The 20,000-nt window shown below is 38.3% G+C and overlaps 1 long non-coding RNA gene across 1 annotated transcript in view; it reads left to right on the top strand.

Moving 5' to 3' along the window:
• The window catches only part of LOC143029026 (uncharacterized), a 96,490-nt gene that overhangs the window by 357 nt on the left and 76,133 nt on the right, over nt 1–20,000 (top strand). The window lies entirely within an intron of this gene.

The following is a 20,000-nucleotide window of genomic DNA, read 5'->3' as shown; positions in this document are numbered from 1 at the left end:
TTTGAGTGACCGGTGATTGTTTTTTGTAGTGAATAGTTACTACAACTATCGTAGTTCTTAGAACTTTGGAGTGAATTTGCATATCTTGACATGCATCGCTGATGGCTATCGTTTGAGCAACAACTACTACCTCGCCCAGGTACTTGAGTGTTAGAAAACGGAAGAAAAAAATAATAATAACAACAAAAAAGTTTCTGCGAGACAAATGGTACAAGTCATGGCGCCAAGCAGCGTAGTGAAGGGGACGTCGCCGCCAAGCCGCGAAAATGGTGAAATCTAGAAATATCTGTGAACTTTCACAACCAGCACAAGACTTCCTGTGTGAATTACTGGCGACGGTGCCCCCCCCACACACCTTCCTTCCTCCCTCCCCCTCTCCTCCTCTTCCTCCTCCTACTCCTCCTCTTTCTCGTACTCGTACTTGAACTTGTCCACCCACTCCTCCTCCTCCTACTACTACTGCTCGTAATACTACCACCGTTGCTGCTGCTAATGTGACTTCAACTGCTACTAATACTACTGCTGTTGCTGCTGCTACTATTACTACTGCTCGTACTACTACTATTTCTGTACTACTACTACTACTACTACGACAACTGCTGCTACTACTACTACTACTACTACTGCTACTACTACTGCTGCTGCTGCTTCTACCACTGCAGCTGCTGGTACTACTACTATTTCTCTACTACTACTGCTACTACTACTACTGCTACTACTACAACTACTACTACAGTTACTGTACTACTACTACTACCACTACTACTGCTGCTGCTGCTGCTACTTCCTTCCTCCTTCGTAATACTCCTCATCCTCCTCGTACTCTTTTTCGTAGTCGTTTTCCTCCCCTTCTCCTCTTTTTCCTTTTCCTCCTTCTCCTCCCCTTCCCCCTCTACCTTCTCCTCCTCCTCCGTCTTTTCCTCCTCCTCCAACTTTTCCCCCCTCCTCCTCCTCCTCCTCATACTTATATTCCACCATCACACTGACCGTACTTGGTAACTTCGAGAAGCGTGGGACGTGACATCGTACCATCACCGCAATTTGCCGAAGACAACGTAAATAAAACATGTTTGCGTAACACACGAAGCGTCGTCCGATAACGGAGTAAAAACAGGAAGACGAATAAACTCTCGTTTTTTTTTCTCTCTCAAATGACAGAAGGAAGAGAGGGAGGGAGGGGGAGGGAGGGAGTAGTAGTAAGAGTGGAAGGGAGGGGGAGGGAGGGAGTAGTAGTAAGAGTGGAAGGGAGGGAGGGAAGGAATTACAGAACTGAGTTACCTAAGAGTAGATATTGCCGTACTCAAGGGGGTTTTCAACCATGTTGTGATCTTCCTCACCCAAACTTAGCTCAAATCTATCCAAACCTATACAAGTATGCCTTCCTTTGTTGAGCTTTTGATCTATTTCTAAAATACAGTCGTTCCCTCATAATGTATTATATCTATAGGAAAATGTTTTATCAATACAGCAACAAAGAAATGGATGTTTGGGTAGGCCTTCGATGATTATGGGTCAGGTTGAGTCCATCACGAAAGACTATTTTGCTTTTACGAAGACTCTCTGGGTCCAAATGAAGTGCGGTGAGTTCACCATCATAAAATCAAATAAAGGAAGAGAGGAGGAGTGGAACGAAGAGAAGAGGTGGAGGAGGATGTGGAAGAAGAAGGAAGAGAAGGAAAGGAATAGAGGAGGAGTGGAGCGAAAAGAAGAGGTGGAGGAGGATGTGGAAGAAGAGAAGGAAAGGAATAGAGGAGGAGTGGAACGAAGAGAAGAGGTGGAGGAGGGTGTGGAAGAAGAGAAGGTGAAGAAGAAGGAAGAGAAGGAAAGGAATAGAGGAGGAGTGGAAGGAAGAGAAGAGGTGGAGGAGGATGTGGAAGAAGAAGGAAGAGAAGGAAAGGAATAGAGGAGGAGTGGAAGGAAGAGAAGAGGTGGAGGAGGATGTGGAAGAAGAAAAGGTAAAAAAGAGGGAAGAGAAGGAAAGGAGAGGAGGATATGGAAGAAAAAAGAAACATGAAAAGGAGGAAGAGGAGGAGGAAGAAGAAGTTTAAAGAAAGAAGGCGACAGAAGTAGAGTTGTAGGTTGGGGAAAAAGAAACTAAAATTGTTTCGAAGGAGGGAATAGAAAAGGAAGATTATCAGGAAACATGATAATGATCGAGCAGGGGAAAATGAAGAGAGGTCTGAATATGGGGAAGTGGAAGAGGAACAAGAGGAGGTTGGGGAGGAGGAAGAGGAAAAGGAGGACTATGAAGAGGAAGAGTAAGGGAAGGAAGACTGACAGGAGAAGGAGGAGGAGGACTGTAAGGAAGAGGAGGTGGAGGACGAGAGAGAAGAAACGAAAAGGAGGAATTTAAGGAAGATTAGGAGGGTAGCAGACATTGTGTGATGTAACTTAGGGATTGGTGTTGGCAATGACAATAAACGTCGTGGTGATGGTGAAGGTGACAACGGACATTAGTATTGACGATAATCAAGACAAATGGCAATACTGTTGATGATAGAGGGAAGAGGCAAATGACCGCTGTGGTCAAGGCAGTTGACGTTGGTGAGGGGGCAGGAAGAAGTGGGGGGGGGGAGAGGACGAGGGATAAAAGAGTAAAAGAGGAAGGAAGAACGGAGGGTGGGAGGGGGTGGGAAGAGGGGAGTGTACACCTCTTCTATTTAGTCATGAAAATGAAATTTCATCTTGAAGAGGACGGATGAAGCGGGAGCAAGACCATCAAAGGGTCTGCCTGACCTTGTCGTGGATGTGGCGAATGCGGTTGTGGTGAATGTGGTGATTCCGATGACCGTGCCTGTGGTGACTGTGGTGGTCGTGGCAAATGTGACTGTGGTGAATGTGGTTGTGGTAAATGTGGTGATTCCGATGACCGTGCCTATGGTGACTGTGGTTGTCGTGGCAAATGTGACTGTGGTGAATGTGGTTGTGGTAAATGTGGTGATTCCGATGACCGTGCCTGTGATGACTGTGGTGGTTGTGGCAAATGTGATTGTGGTGAATGTGGTGATTCCGATGACCGTGCCTGTGATGACTGTGGTGGAAGTGGCAAATGTGATTGTGATGAATGTGGTGGCTGTGGTTGTGGGTAATGTGGTTGTGGTGAATGCGGTTGAGGTAAATGTGGTGACTGATGACCGTTCCTGTGATGACTGTGGTGGAAGTGGCAAATATGACTGATGATTGTGGTGATCGTGATAAACATGACTGTGATGAGGTGGTTCTAATGAATGTGGTGGTTATGACAAATGTGGTTGTGATGAATGTGATGATTGTGGTGCAAGTGGTATGTAGTTGTGGTGAATATGGTGTGATGGTTGTGCTAGGTGTGATAGTGATACAATACTTGTGGCAAGTGTGATTGTGAATGTGGTGGATGTGATTATTGCTGTTGTGATGAATGTGGTGGTTGTGGCAAATATGGCTGTGGTGTATATGGTGGATGTAATGAATGTAATGATTATAGTGAATATGGTATTCGTGGTGAATTGGTGAGATGAATGTGGTAATTATAATGAAAGTAATTGCAACAGACTGCTGATGATAATGATTGATGACAGTGTTGGTGATGGTGATTGTGACCGTGATGATGGTGTTAGTGAAGAAAATGATAATCATGACTGTGATGAAGTGATGAAGTTATGAATGATGAAAAATCCTAGTAGTGACAATGATTTTGAAAATGGTGAAGGTTGCGAGCGTTGTCTCCATAATGAAAAGAATAATGATGCCATACGAACACTGATGGTGTTGTTGACAATGGCAGGGAAGATTGTGAAATAATAGAAGGGACGTATGTAAAAGATAGTGAGGGTGATGATAAAATATGATGACAAATATGATGGTGTGAGTGATGACATTAACACAGAATACGAGTGATGATAAAAGTAGTGATGCTTATGACAATGTTTCTGTTGATGGTAATGACGATGATGTAGATGGTGATGAGGATAATGGTGATGATGATGATGGTGACAGTGATAACAAAAGTGAAGATTTAGTGACATTGATTACAGTGACAATAATAGTGATGACAATAATTTTGAACATACATCACCACGATCATCATTGACACATGATGATGATAATAATGATGATGGTGATGATGATGATGATAACGATGATAACGACGACGACAATGCTAATGATAATAATGACGTCTATCCACCAAACGGTTGCCATGTAACAACCCACGCACATACAGTGACCAACCCCCACACTAGGAAGTGTGAAAGGACGAAGAGAAGGAAAACCGGAAGGAGGAGAGGTCACGTCAGTACGGAAGAGGTCAACGCGTATTTACGTGAGTGATGGATCTTCCTCCGTGAAGCCGCTGTCGCCGGATATCTCGACAGAGCAATTATACTATATTGACATTTAATTACAATCAAAGGGTGTCACACACGCCGACGAATGAAGTAGCCTGGCACCCGGTAGATGATGAGTAATACCATCTGATATGGTATGGTATGGCATGGTATGGTGCCAAGTGAATTAAGAATACTGTATGGTATGGAATGGTTGTTACCTCTTTCGTACCAAGTGACATTTGTTCCATTTCATTCTGCCTGTTGCCAGGTTACTCTGTCCATCTCAGTGGTGCCACTGAGTACAGAAAGAATTGAAAGCCCTTCACTGTATCCTTAACCTAAACCCGAAGAGACTGACAGTGGTATTTTTAAAGAAAATTATTTCCTTAAGAATCTTACGGTGGTATTCTTAATTTTTTTCCTTATATAAATTCTTGGAAGGGATAGATTTATATAAGGAATTTTTTTTAAGAATACCACCGTAAGAATCTTACGGTGGTATACTTAAAAAAAATCTTTCATTATATCAATATTTCCCCTCCAAGGATTTATATAAGGATTTTTTTTTTTTTTTTTTTTTTAAGAATACCACCGTGAACTTCTGGGAGGTTCAATGGGTCGGGGCTGTAGAACCTTAGCTATCTTCCAGTTAACATGAGATACAACTCTTATCTTATGCTATTCTGTTTGACCGCAACTGATTTTATTCAATCTAAGCCATGGGTAACACCGTAGCAATGGGATGAAGGTTATTCTATTCAATTCATTTTGCACCAGCGGAGTATTTTGTAGATTTGATTCTCGTTAACGCCAGGAAATATCATTCGACTTATAGAGCATAATCTTAGTAAGGGATTCCTGGATAGTGGAAGATATAGTTACGAGAATTGAGATGGACGAGGAATTAATTCATCAATTGGTTACTGGAGAGAGCAAATCATCGAGAACCTTGAACGGTCACAGGTTCTGGCCCTGGGGACAATATCGCACCAAAGAAGTTGAGACACACAGATGCTGAAGGAAAGTGACGCAATGCATATATATTTTGTTCTGGACAATACTAGACGATTTTATTCAGTAAAGATCCGCACTTGTGGCCTACAAGAGTCTCGATTAATAATAATGATAATAGTATTAACAACAATCATAATGATAATGATGATACTATCAATTATGATAGTAATAACAATAACAAGGGTAATAACAACAATAATAAAAATAGTCATAACAATAATAAAATGAATAATTATAACAATAAAAGATGAAAACAATAATAGTAATAATATTGATAACAAGAATAATACTACTAATAACAATAATAATAACTAATAATAAGAATAGTAATAATGATAATAATAATAGTAATGATAATAATAATAATAATAATAATAACAACGATAATAATAATAACAATAATAATAATACTATCAATAGCAATAATAGTTATGATAATGATATTTGTAATATTGATGATAATAATAACAATAACAATAATAATAATATAATAGTAATAACAATAATAATAAAAATAGTAATAATAACAATAACAAAGAATAATGACAATAATAAAAGATGCCAACAATAATAGTGATAACAAGAATAATAATAATACTAATAACAAAAATAAATAATAGTAATAATAATAATAATACTAATGATAATAACAATAATAATAGAAATAATAATAATACTATAAATAACAATAATAGTTATGATAATGATATTTGTAATATTGATAATAATAATAATAATAATAATAATATTAATAATAATGATAATGATATAATAATAGTAATAACAATAATTATAATAACATAATAATAATAACAATAATAATAATAATAACAATAATAATAATACTCAATAATAAAAATAATGATAATATTTGTAATATTGATAATGTTAATATTAATAATAGTGGTAGTAATAATAATAATGATAATAGTAATAATAATAATAGTAATAATAATAATAATAATAATAGTAATAGTAATAATAATAGTAATACAAATAATTATAAAAGAAATAATAATAATAATAATAATAATAATAATAATAATAATAATAATAATAATAATAATAATAATAATAATAATAATAATAATAATAATAATAATAATAATAATAATAATAATAATAATAATAATAATAATAATAATAATAATAATAATATAATTATGACAAATTCAATAATATCACCTAAAACTAAAAACAAAAAATAAATAGAAATAAGAACAAGAAAAAGAAGAAGAGAAAGAAGAGGAACAAGAATAAGACCGAGGAGTAAAAGTAAATAACTTTGTGGAGAACAGGATGATAAAGAAACGTGAAGAAGAACCGTTGAATGCAGTTTGGAGGAAATGGAGGTTGCGAGATGGTCGTGGTGGAAGAGGTAATAAGGGAGTGGAGGAGTGTGACGGAGGAGGAGGAGGAGGAGGAGGAGGAAGAGAGGGAGAAGGAGGAAGGGGCTGGTGAAGGGAAGAGAAAGGTCATGGAGGGAATAGGAGGGATACAATGATTGGAATGGAGGGGAGATGGAGTGGAAATGACCCCTGGGCATGGAGGGAAGTAGAAGGGAGAGAGGGAAGGAAGGAAGGCGATTGATTGTACAAGGATGGAAGTTGGTGAAGGAAAGAGGGAGAGAGAGAGAGAGAGAGAAAGAGAGAAACATTACATACACATGCACACATACACAAACACACTAAAAGAGAGAGAGAGAGAGAGAGAGAGAGAGAGAGAGAGAGAGAGAGAGAGAGAGAGAGAGAGAGAGAGAGAGAGAGAGAGAGAGAGAGAGAGAGGAACATTATACACACGTGCACACACAGACACACCAAGAGACAGAGGAAGAGAGATAGAGAAAGAGAGAGAGAGAGAGAGAGAAGAACATATACACACATGCAAGCATACACACACACTAAGAGAGAGAGAGGAGAACATATAATACACGCACACACACACACACACTAAGAGAGAGAGAGAAGATGCGAAGAAAGGACTAAAGAAAAGTAAAACGAAACGAAGTAAGTAAAGGAGGACAGAGAACGAGAAGCAAAAAGCAAGACGGAGGACATGAAAAAAGGAAAAGAGCAAGAAAGGGTAATGGGGGGGGAAGGAAAGATGTGCAAGAAACGGTAAAGGCAGGAAGGAGGGAGGGAGGTAGGGAGATGAGGGAGGAGGTGAGAGGGAGGAAGGAGAGAGGAAAATTAGCGAAGGCATTATTGAAGATCGAGTAAGATTCAGCAAAGGCAGGGAAAAATGGAAATAAAAAGGTGCACAGGGAGGGGGTAGGGGGTGTGGGGGGGCTTTAGGGGGTGAAGGGAGGAGCCTTGGAAAGGAAATGGGGGAGACAGGGGATGGAGGGGGGTGGGTAAGGCGCGGGCGGCATTTGGGGTCCTTGAAAAAGGGGGGGGGATGGGGCCCACGCAGGGTGGAAGATTCGAGCATGTAATATGAAAGGAAAGGCAGGGGAACTCTGAAAGAGAGAAAGAGAGAGAGAGAGAGACTGAGAGGGGGAGAAGAAAGAAAAAGAGGGAGTGAAAGGAGAGAGAGACGGAGAGAGAAGGAGAGAAAAGAGAGAAAGAAAGAGAGACGGAGAGAGAGAGAGAGAGAGAGAGAGAGAGAGACGGAGAGAGTGTGAGGGAGAGAGAGAGAGAGAAGGCAATGGTACGTGTAGAGAAGAAAGTGATGCGAAGGAAGACATGGAGATTATCTAACGAAGATAAAAAACATAAATGGAGAAAGAAAATGTAATGAAAAACGAACAGCAACTGAAGTTCACTGAATGAGTAGACATTTTTTCTCAATATCGGGTAAGATAGGAAAGTAATTAGTAGTACGAAAATAGTAGAAAATACTTAAATAAACGAAAAACAAGAGAAATGTTTTGATGATAAAGGTAACAAAAGTCAAGCAAACTGATTTAAAGGAAGAGGAACGATTACAGAATATTAGAGAAGACTGTCACCAATTCTTTTTTTTTTTTAGCGCATCTAGCGGCATTCGCTCGAAGCAAAACAGCAACATTCAAAATCAAAGAATTGGTGCTCTAGACAATCGTTTGACGATCATCGTTGAGCCATGAACGATCATCGTTGAGCGATAATCGTAGGGAGTAAAGCGTACCATAGAGGAGATATTTATACTATAAGTTCTCAAATCATAAAATATTACTGCGTGACTGTGGGCCGTAAGGATGTTAGTAAAGTCAATACCAAATCCGAACGAGAAGGAGGAACGACGAGGAGGAAGGGGAGGAAGAGAAGGAGGAGGAAGAGGAGGAGGAGGAGGATACACAAGGGAGCGAATGAAGATATGGAGAAGAAAAAAGATGATAATGAAAACAACAAATAAAAGGAGAAACACCATAAAGATTACAGCCAAGAGGAGGAAGGAGCAAGACAAAGAAGAGAAGATGAAGATCATAACTAACGAGAAGGTTAGGGTGATAAAGAGGAGGAGGAAGAAGAAGAAGAAGAATAGAAGAAGGAGGGAGAAGGAGAGGAAGAAGAGGAAGAAAAATAAGATGAAGAATAAGAAGAGGAATAAGATGAAGATGAGGGGGAGGAAGAAGAAAAAGAGGAAGAAGAAGAGGAAGAAGAAAAAGAAGAGGAAGAAAAAAACAGAAGAAGAAGAAGAAGAGGAAGAAGAAGAAGAAAAAGAAGAAGTAGAAAAGATGAAATAGAAGAAGATGAACAAGAACAAAAAGGAGAAAAAGAGGAAGAATATGAAAAAGAATTACAAAAAGAGGAACAATATGAAGAACAAGAAAAAGAAGAAGAAGAAGAAGAAGAAGAGAGAGGAAGAAGACAAAGTAGAGGAAGACAAAGATGAAGATAAAGAAGAAGAGGAGGAAGAAGATTAAGAAGATGAAAAAGAAGATGAAAAGGGAGAAAAAACACGAGAAAAAATAGTAAGAAATTGAAAAAAAAATGAAGAGAAATGGAAAATTTAAAATAAGAAAATAAAAATTAACACAAACAAGAAAAAAAGAAAAAGAAGAAAAACACGACAAAAGAAAAACAAGAAAAGGAAGAAGAAGAAAAAGAAGAAGACAAAGAAGAACAAGAAGAACAGGAAGAGGAAGAAGAAAACAAATCTAAACTGAAGACAATGTGAATAAGAATTATATCAAGAGGACTAGGAGGAGGAAAATGAAGACACAGACGGTCATTATAAATGATCAAGATAAAATCATGAAAAAGAGCTGGAAGAAAAGGAAAAAGCGATGAATAAAAACGCCATTACGAACAAGGAAAATGGAGGAACAGGAGGAAAAGACAAAGGAGGAGAAGAAGAGGGCTATTATGGCCAAATGGCAGAAACCGAATGGGGAACTGGGGGAAGAATAAGTGACAAATTGTCCTGCAGCGTGAACGAGAGCGTGGGATGGAGAGGGGAAGAGAGAGGGAGAGAGAGAAAAGAAGAGGAGAGAGGGAGATATAGATGTATGGATAGGTAGTCCAGTATATGTATATATTCAGTCTCGATTGCGATGGCATGGAATTTTGAATATATATATATATATATATATATATATATATATATATATATATATATATATATATATATATATGTATACAGTATATATGTATGTATGTATGACAACAATGAAGCTCTCACGCCGGTTGTCACACTACCTCTCCTCAGGAGCTCCCAAAAACCACCACCATTCAGCTCACAAGAGAAATTTAAAAAGAGACACTATTGGAAAATACAGACGTGTTGGCACCAAATCAAGGCCATAGAAGCCTGTCTATTCTTGAAGCTCTCTTCGTAAAAGACTTTTCCTCCAATCTAAATACACAAATCACAGATTTAGAGGCCCTTCCTAGTGTAAGGAGACCTACGCTCCTTGGAAGACGGAGCGAGAATGATGACGTCACACAACAGCCGACCAATGAGAAAGTAGCACAGTCCCGTAGCCCCAGCTAGGTCCGCGTGCCAATCAGAAACCTCATAGCGGAGTATCAGCCCAACAATAAAAGTATATAAACAATCAAAATTCAATCTCAGATATTTACACTCTAGCCACTGATGAAGCACTAAGAAGTGTGAAAACGCGTTCTGGCCAGTATGTTACTTATGTAGCCATGCCCAAATTAATGTTAAATGTACAAAACAATGTCATATGGAGACATTATAAGACAACTTCGTATGGAAGGAAAAAAAAAACTCTCAGAGAAAGAGAAAAAGCAGATAAGAATAACCTCTGCAATAATAATCTTGCCATAATTTTTAATCAAACGTGTTTGAAAGAAAATCTCCTGCCTATATATACATATATATATATATATATATATATATATATATATATATACGCACACACAGGCAAAGACACACACACACGCGCGCGCGCACACACACACACACGCGCGCGCACACACACACACATATTATATATATATATATATATAAAGAGAGAGAGAGAGTGAGAGTAATATGGAGAAAGTGTAGTCAAGACAGAAATAGAGACAAGTAAATATGTAAAGGTAGAGAGCGAAAGCGAAACAGCGATAGATGTACATATAAATAAGCAGGCAGACAAGCAGACAGAGGGGGGAGAGGGAGAGAGAGAGAGAGAGAGAGAGAGAGAGAGAGAGAGAGAGAGAGAGAGAGAGAGAGAGAGAGAGAGAGAGAGAGAGAGAGAGAGAGAGAGAGAGAGAGAGAGAGAGAGACGAGCGGGTAGGAAAGGAGAGATAAAGTGAACAGAAAAGAGGTAAAGAAGGAAGGAAGGAAGGTAATACGATAAAGACAGGAATGGAAAGGAACCGCACCTGGCAGGCAATCAAGAAAAGGCTGGAGTAGGTCGGTAGGAATCTGGTTAAGTTCTTGTTTAAGGAAAGGCAAAGAACAGAATCTTAGCTGACCACTGACTAATTTTGTTCTTTTGGGTCTTATTCCTGTGGCCTCTTATTTTCTAATTAAGAAATTTGGTTTAATATATTCAGATAAAAGGAAATTAAGTTATGCAGTGGCTTGACTTTCTTTAATACGATTTTTTCGTGTCATCTGATGTTATTTTGGTGAACTCAGACTAGGTAAATATGTCTGACTCAATAACCTGTGTCTTCCTAAGACATGTCTATTTTCTCCTTTCATCTATACTGTAATTTGGGTGATATCTAGTCTGTTCCCAAGCGATTTTATTTAGGCAAGGTCAAACCGCTTCCAACAGTCAGTGTTAGACCTTTCGATTAATTTTTTCGTTGCATTTTTCGTCAAATTTAATTAATTATCAGTTGTTAGAATCTTCCCATCAGACGAAAGCAAGATCCATGTTTCAATCTTGGCTGCACAAGGAAGTTTGAAGCGAGACTAACGCCAGACGATTTTATTCAGTATAAAAAGACTCTCTAGGTTGTAAACGGCACATCTTGTGGGATGACCGGACATGTTTCCTCTAGTAGGGGAAGAGAAGGGGAAAGGGGGGGACATCCTGTACAGGTAGAACTCAAGATGCATAGCGTCTCACAAGGACGTCACAAGACTTGCACGGAAATACAGTAGGAGAAGGAGGAGAAGAAGGGAATGCGATGGGGACGTGGAAAGATTTCTACGGGCAAAAACAATCTGTAATTGTGGCAGGAGAGGGGTGGGAAGGATGGTAGGGGAAAGGGGAACCGGAGGTGAAGAGTCAAAGGGGAGAGAGGGGAGGGGAAGGGGAGACAAACTGTGAAGGAAAGGGGAATGGAGGGGAGAGTAGGAAGAAAAGGCTGGAGAGGTGGGGAGGGAAGAAAAGGTAACACATACAAGCAGATGGATAAGATGCAAGAGTGAGTATTGGAGGTTTTCGATTCTTTGATTGGTTGGTGTACTTTTGAGGCTACGTTCAAGCAGACACCAAGTGAGTGGATGGACTGAGCTGAGGGGCCCTCACAATAGAAGGCGTTATTACAACGAAACTAGAAAATCTACAAGTGTAATCCGATATACACTTCTAAGATGAGAATCTATGATATTATTTGGTTATATGAAAATGTATAAATGATAACACCGTGCAAGAGGAAAAAGAATGACGTTCCTCAATTTTTTTCTTTCTAATATTAGTCGCTTTTATTCAATTGATGGGGTAAGTTGGAGACAAGAGAAGGTCTTGAGTGATCAAGAGTCAGTTTCTACCATCTCACTTGAAAAGAATCGTCTGTCTTTAGTGCGAAGGTAATCTGCATTAGTGGAACATTATCCTGAGAGGTTTAGCAACAGGATCAAAGGAGCGACAATAGAGAAAATGCAACGACATATAAGTAACAGCAGTGGATTCAGGGGTTAATAAATGTCAAAGGAAATCGATATCAAAACAGAGTTGAGGAAGAAGGAATAAGACTGGGGAAGGTAGCGAAAGAAAGATACGCAAATTCTAAGTAAAAGGAAATGATCAGGAGAGGATTGCGGACATACGGGTAGAGGAGAAGAAAAGGAAAAGAAAACGGGAAGAGGAGATTCAGAAGTGTTGATACTGAGGGAGGGAGTGAGGGAAGAGTTTGAAGAAGAATGGACCAGAAAACTGCGTAGGAAGAAAGAAATGAAGAGGATTATTGGGAGAGGAAGGGACGAGCATGGGTGGTAGGTAGGAACGGAGGTAGGAACGGAGGGAAGGAGGGGGAGAGTAGGATGGGAAGAGGTAGAGCGTGAAGGGAAGAATGGGGCAGACATTTGTATAAGAAGAAGATTAAGGAAGAGGGTTAAGGAGGAGAGAAAGGAAGAATGACGGTTGTGGGATAAAAACGGAGATAATCTGGGAGGTTGGTAGGGGGGAGGAAAGGGAGGAGGGAGGAAGGAAGGAAAGGGAGAAGAGAGGAGGGAGGGAGGGGGGGAGGGAGGAGAGAGGAAGGAAGGAAAGGGAGGAGGGAAGAAGGAAGGAAAGGGGGAAGGGAGGAGGGAGGAAGGAAGGAAAGGGGGAAGGGAGGAGGGGGAAGGGAGGAGGGAGGAAGGAAGGAAAGGGGAAAGGAGGAGGGAGGAAGGAAGGAAAGGAGGAAGGGAGGAGGGAAGAAGGAAGGAAAGGGGGAAGAGAGGAGGGAGGAAGGAAGGAAAGGGGGAAGGGAGGAGGGAGGAAGGAAGGAAAGGGGGAAGGGAGTTGGGAGGAAGGAAGGAAAGGGGGAAAGGAGGAGGGAGGAAGAAAGGAAAGGGGGAAGGGAGGAGGGAGGAAGGAAAGGGGGGAAAGGAGGAGGGAGGAAGGAAGGAAAGGAGGAAGGGAGGAGGGGGGAAGGGAGGAGGGAGGAAGGAAGGAAAGGGGGAAAGGAGGAGGGAGGAAGGAAGGAAAGGAGGAAGGGAGGAGGGAAGAAGGAAGGAAAAGGGGAAGAGAGGAGGGAGGAAGGAAGGAAAGGGGGAAGGGAGTTGGGAGGAAGGAAGGAAAGGGGGAAAGGAGGAGGGAGGAAGGAAGGAAAGGGGGAAGAGAGGAGGGAGGAAGGAAGGAAAGGGGAAAGGGAGGAGAGGAGGAAGGAAGGAAAGGGGGAAGGGAGGAGGGAAGAAGGAAGGAAAGGGGGAAAGGAGGAGGGAGGAAGGAAGGAAAAGGAGAAGAGAGGAGGGAGGAAGCAAGGAAAGGGGGAAGGGAGTTGGGTGGGAGGAAGGAAAAGGGGAAATGAGGAGGGAGGAAGGTAGGAAAGGGGGAAGGGAGGAAGGAATGCAGAGCTTGAAGGAAAATATAGGAAAGGAAAAGGTATGGAAAAAGGTAAGAAGTTTAGGATGAAAAAAGATGGGCAGGTGAAGGAAGAAGTGACAGAGGAGAAATTACGAGTAAAAGAGAAGAAATTTGAGAAAAGTAAGGTAAGAGAAGAGAAAAATTAATTTCAGATTGAGGCAACTGGTATAAACGATAAAAACAAACACTCACTGCTCTTTTAACCATCGCCTGTTGTTGTGATAGAGTTCCGTTTACTAGCACTATTCCAATGGCGTATACAGAATTTTACTTTGCAAAAAAAAAAAAAAAAAAAAAAAAAAAAAAAAAAAAAAATAATAATAATTATAATAATAATAATAATAATTATAATAGTAATAATAATAATAGAATAAATTAAATAAATAGATAGATAAATAAATAGTAATAATGATAATAATGAAATAAAATAAAATAAAAAATGAAATAAAAATAAAAGTAAAAGTCTCGAGTGTATATCGTGTGAACTAGAGTGTTTATGTTGAACAGTAAAAGCAAGCAGTTGTGGATATCGTTGCACGTATGACAATGCGAGAGATGTGCAAACGTGCAAAGTGTATATCGTGTTTACTAAAGTGTTTTGTTCTATAAAAAAACACTTGTTTACATTACGTGCATTACTGCACGAAATATTTGCAAGCAAATTCCCGGTATATTGCACGTGACACGGTTTTTTGAAATTGTAAAAAACAAAAATCCAGTCAACCAAACAGTTTGTAAAGCAAAAATGAAAACATGTGTAATGTAATAAAAGGTGAGTTGTTATATGATCATAGTTTTTTTTTTTTTTTTTTTTTTTTGCCGCAATGCTTCAGTATGTTCTGGTTCCCGCTGTTATCGTGAATTAGTGGCGCTTTGTGGGATGCCTGACCTAACCAGCGTTTGGTGGATTAGAGTCTATCGAAGAACCACTTGCTCATGTCATTGGTTTTGTTGTGCAAGAGTACGATCTCTGATCATTAGGTCTTCGGAGTTGGGGTATTTCGTGGCGCAAAGCTTTGAAGTCCTGTAGCAAAAGGCAACACGTCTCTGTAGGCTAATGCAAGTATATTAACCAGAATATAGAAATGGTGATGATATTCAAGTCATAAAGGTAGACGCCTGCCACGGTTACTTATGCAGGAAGCAAGTATATGAAGAATGTGAGGTCAACTGATTAGTACGGAAGTGTGAGTACCTCTAAGAGTAGTTAAAATTTTTAACGATGCCACCATAACTAAACTAAATTGTTTAACGATAGCCAGATTGAAAATCATAATCAAGAGAATTGTGTGATAAACAAAAGTAATGCTATGATTAGGCACTACATGGCAATGGATTTAGGATCGTAGTGGTAACTATATAGTCCAAGAAATTCTTCAAAAGTGTTGTGCCAACTCATGTCGAGTCCGCCTTGCCTACAGGAGGAAGGTGTAGATATACCTTTGAAATTTGCACAATAGATAACCTCGTGCTAAACACAAAAACCCAAGGTAAATGTCATATCAATCATGCTTGATATCATAAGATTTGGCAAATGCTTAGAAAAATAAAAGACAAAATTGGGCATGGAATATACTCGATATATGTTCACGAAACCTTTACACTTCTTTTCATCTTTTCGACCGACCCAAAGGTAGACTTTGCCTGTCATTACTGTCCCTCCAGGACTGTTTTGACATCGATCTTTTCAACCACCACTGCTCCTGACCCACCACCTTCAAAGTTCACAATTTCTCTCTATTGTCTTTCTGATATTCTCCCAAGACTTCTTTGGTCTTCCGGTTGGTCTATTTCTTGCTGATGATTTTCATCTTTTCTTTTTCTACGTTGGATCTGATGTCACTCAATGGGCTATCTTGGAATCACCAATTGAAGTGGATTTCAGCCCTGAAGATGACCTAGGTAACTTTGTTTATTGTCTCACCATGTAGTGGGAAGAAGCCCAAAGGGAAGTTGCAGTGTACGAACAACTGGGTAATCTTAAGCGACCGACGCCAGAAAACTCAATTGGATCAGGCGTGATTCGAATCGGCGACATTTTACTCACTACTCCGCTGTCTCTACCAATTAGGCCTTGCTACGCCCTACTCCCTTTTATCCATGAGGGAGTAGGGCATAATCATACCCTCTGAGCTGTGACTATATAATCCAGTAGTGGCCTTGCACCTGGGTCTTCCCTTTAGTTTTTATTTTTTTATTTTATTTTTTTCAGATTATACAATTTAGTAAAATTTTAATTGTTTCGCCTTTTCTGCTCTTTATACTTTGCACTTCATAATGGTTGTCAAAGTCCAACATTCACTTTCATAATTCAGTACTGGTGTCAACATAATCTCATGTATGATAACTTAATCACTGGGTGAAACCCGAGAGGATAGATGCAACTTATGTTGTTAAATATGTTAATGCGATTACATATCGACCTTCATGTTTGTTCTACACAAAATCTACTACGAGATACTCAAATTTATACGCTTATTTCACCTGTGTGCAATTGATGAAGATACTATACACAGATCCACCTCTTTTTATATAATTTTTTCCTGTTTCTCCTTATCGATCACCAGTCCTATTTCAGTCAAAAATTTAATTTCACTTCTCGAATACCTCTTGCCTTTAGTATAAATCTTAGCACTTACTGAATAATCATGTACACAAGGAAAGGTTTTTATCCTGGTACGACCTATCCCATCGGTGTTCTTGTCTATGACAAACTTAAACAGGAAAGGTGACAACCTTCTACACTGCTTTACAGCTGCGTTAGCTTCAATTTTATCTTAATATATTATTCTTTATTCTGCTTAATCTGTTTCTCTGATACAATCTCCCCCGTACTAACCAATTAAGTTTTCAATGATGTTATATTATTCTTACTCTACGATTTTCTTTATCTTTTTCTTAAAGATACATTGAAACTCCTTCTTCTATCTATATACCAAAAGATTTTTCCCCCTTATATGGGAGGTAGCCAAATCAAAAGTAGGTACCCACTCCCACTCTTTCCACTCCCGTCCACCACCCTATCCCTCCTCTCATCTTAGCTCTTTCTTAAGATCTAAAAAGGCAATATATCTTCCATCTTCCTACTCCTCAACTCTATTCAATCACTATATCTATTGGGAATATTATATAAGCTGCACATTTTCTAGATGTAATACTATGCAGTTAATCCTCCAATATTTGGTCTTTTCTTTCCCTTAATCTACTTTCAATAATTCTCTCGAGTAATTTTCATACACGCAATAGCAAAGATACTTCTCTTATCATTCATATTCCTGTTATCAGTAATCCTCTCAAATAACTTTCATACATGCGACAGTAGAAGTATTTCTCTTACCACTCATATCCTTCTGTAATATTCGGATCTGTTTTTGTCTCCATTCTTTAAACTACTGTACACACACACACACACACACACACACACACACACACACACACACACACACACACACACACACACACACACACACACACACACACACATATATATATATATATATATATATATATATATATATATATATATATATATGTATAAATGGTATATATGGGCAGGATATTTTCTTCTGTGCATATCTTATCAAAAGTGATGGCTAGTTGTGTGCTTATTATTTTCATAAGTGTATTTTTCATGTGCCTTATTATGGACTTCTTCTTCAAGTCATAAACCTCCTTTCAAAGGTGAACAAATCTATAATAAGAAATTTGAAAAATACTCTTAGGAATATATATGTGTATATATATATATATATATATATATATATATATATATATATATATATATATATATATATAATAGTGTTTCTCTAATCATTAGGCACTGTGCCCTCACTCCCATGCTCTGTTAAAAAGAGTTTTTGTTCAATGTTTTCTGGATTCACCTGAACTTCTAACCATTAAGCCATAAATTTCCTCTTCTGGTGCTTTGCCATTCTTTATGGCTTTCGTAACATATCTTACCTCTTCTTTACTGGTATGATTTTTATTTCTATCTGTTATCGTTCATATTGATTGTTCTACACCGTCAAAAGTGTTTCCAAAGTCCGTCTAGTTACGGACTTTGTAGACGTTTTGTGGAACATTTCTAGATTATTTAGAGCATTTCTAGAACATTCTGACATTTCTAACGTATATTGAACAGAGAAATACTAATATGGCGAAATGACCAAAGCATAGATAAATAAAGTAAAAGAGATTTGAATATTCTTAAAATTTGAAAGTTCAAAAGAAAAGTTCATCTAAATCATCTATACCTGTAAACCGTGCATAAAACATATTTTTTGTTGAACAAATCCTATTAAATAGTACATACATATACATACATATACCAAGGCTTTTCCCCCCTTACAAGGGAGGTAGCCAAAAAGGAAAAGGCATAAAATCATTCCCACCCATTCCATCCCTGAATACACTCCACACCCCTCCCACCCTCCCTCTTATCTGAGCACCTCCTGGATGACGGGTCATCCCTGCACCTTGCCCACTGCCCTGGGTCAGAAGCAGTGTCGCAAGACACAGAACTATTAAATAGTAATAAACATATTTAGGGATAGTTTCATACAACTTTAGCTTGTTCCTAATGGGGTGATTAAAATGTTCAAGTATTAATCGAATTTCAATGGAACTTAGAAATGTGGTATAATTATTCTGAATTCTTGATGATATTTACTTAGAGCTGCACTAAGTGAACAGATAAAGAAATAAATGAATAATTGAATAAATAAATAAATAAATGAATAAATACGTAAATAAATAGATAAATGAATAAATGAATACTAAATGAGCAAATAAAATTATAAATAAATAAACAAATAAATAGATAATAAATAGGTGAATAGATGAATAAATGAATAAATAAATAGATTAACTTCTGATCAAAAACCTGAATTAGGGAAAAAAAATCCATGTAATGACACTAGAAATATTGTCCTTCAGAAACTCAAACAAGGTGAAAAGAAGAAACTTAGAAACTACAAACTTACAAGTCTTTTCTCAGTCTTATTGAAAACGGACGAAATGGTATCAGACACCAATTAGAATTCAATTGTTACGAGTGATTTTTACATTTTTAATGAATATACACAATGACATTACTCAATTTTATCTATATAGTCACCAAACACAAGTAAAATGATCACTGTAGATTTCCTTCCGTAGTTCTTGATATAATATATATATATATATATATATATATATATATATATATATATATATATATATATATATAAACACTAATTAATCTTTTAACAAGAACTAGAAATTTATTGGAAAACTTTTTTTTTTTTTTTTTTTTTGTAGAACGCCAGGGAGTTGTAAGAAGTTGTGAGTGGAGTTCTTTAGGGTGTTATTATTGTTGTTGTTGTTATAAGGTGTAATTCACCAGCGATTCTATCCATTCAAGATGCTATTCACGATAATACAAAGTGTTGCCGTACAGCAAATGATCATTCAAAGCAACCTGACATCCACAATAGCTTAGAATGTCATCGACAGAATATCAATATCAAAAAACGAAAAGAAACGTATGAAGATAAAAGTAACATTAAATATAATTACAAATTATCTAGAACATTTCTATCTAAAGTGTACAGGACGGAAGGACAAGAAAAACGAAAATCGAAGGTATTGGAATGAAGAAAGAGAAAGGGAAGGGAAGGTCAATAGAGGAAAGGAGATGGGGAAGGAGACGGGGAAGGGAGGGGAAAGGGAAGAAGATTCTTGAAACACGGAGGGCCGTAGGGGCGCTTGGGGATTCTTGTGGTAAGAATTTACACTTGACTGCGTGTGTCGTATCCAGGGCGTGTCGTATACAAGGCGTGTCTTGTGTTGCATGTAGAGTGTGACAGACAATCGTTGTCAACATATATTAAACACTGTTGAAGACACTAGAAGACAATTCGTTGTATATCACTGCTAAACAAATATACATTTCGTTATATTTCCATTAAAACGATTTTGTTCAAAGAATATATTTGTTATAAGGAAACTTCTGTATATAGAAATATATTTGATACTAAAAAATGAATAAATAAACGAAAAGTATATGTGCATTTTTC

The sequence above is a fragment of the Oratosquilla oratoria genome, chromosome 10 (assembly GCF_046742065.1).
Source record: "Oratosquilla oratoria isolate Oo_2021 chromosome 10, ASM4674206v1, whole genome shotgun sequence".
In the NCBI taxonomy this organism is placed as follows: domain Eukaryota; kingdom Metazoa; phylum Arthropoda; class Malacostraca; order Stomatopoda; family Squillidae; genus Oratosquilla; species Oratosquilla oratoria.
This window is presented reverse-complemented; position numbering and strand designations above follow the sequence as displayed.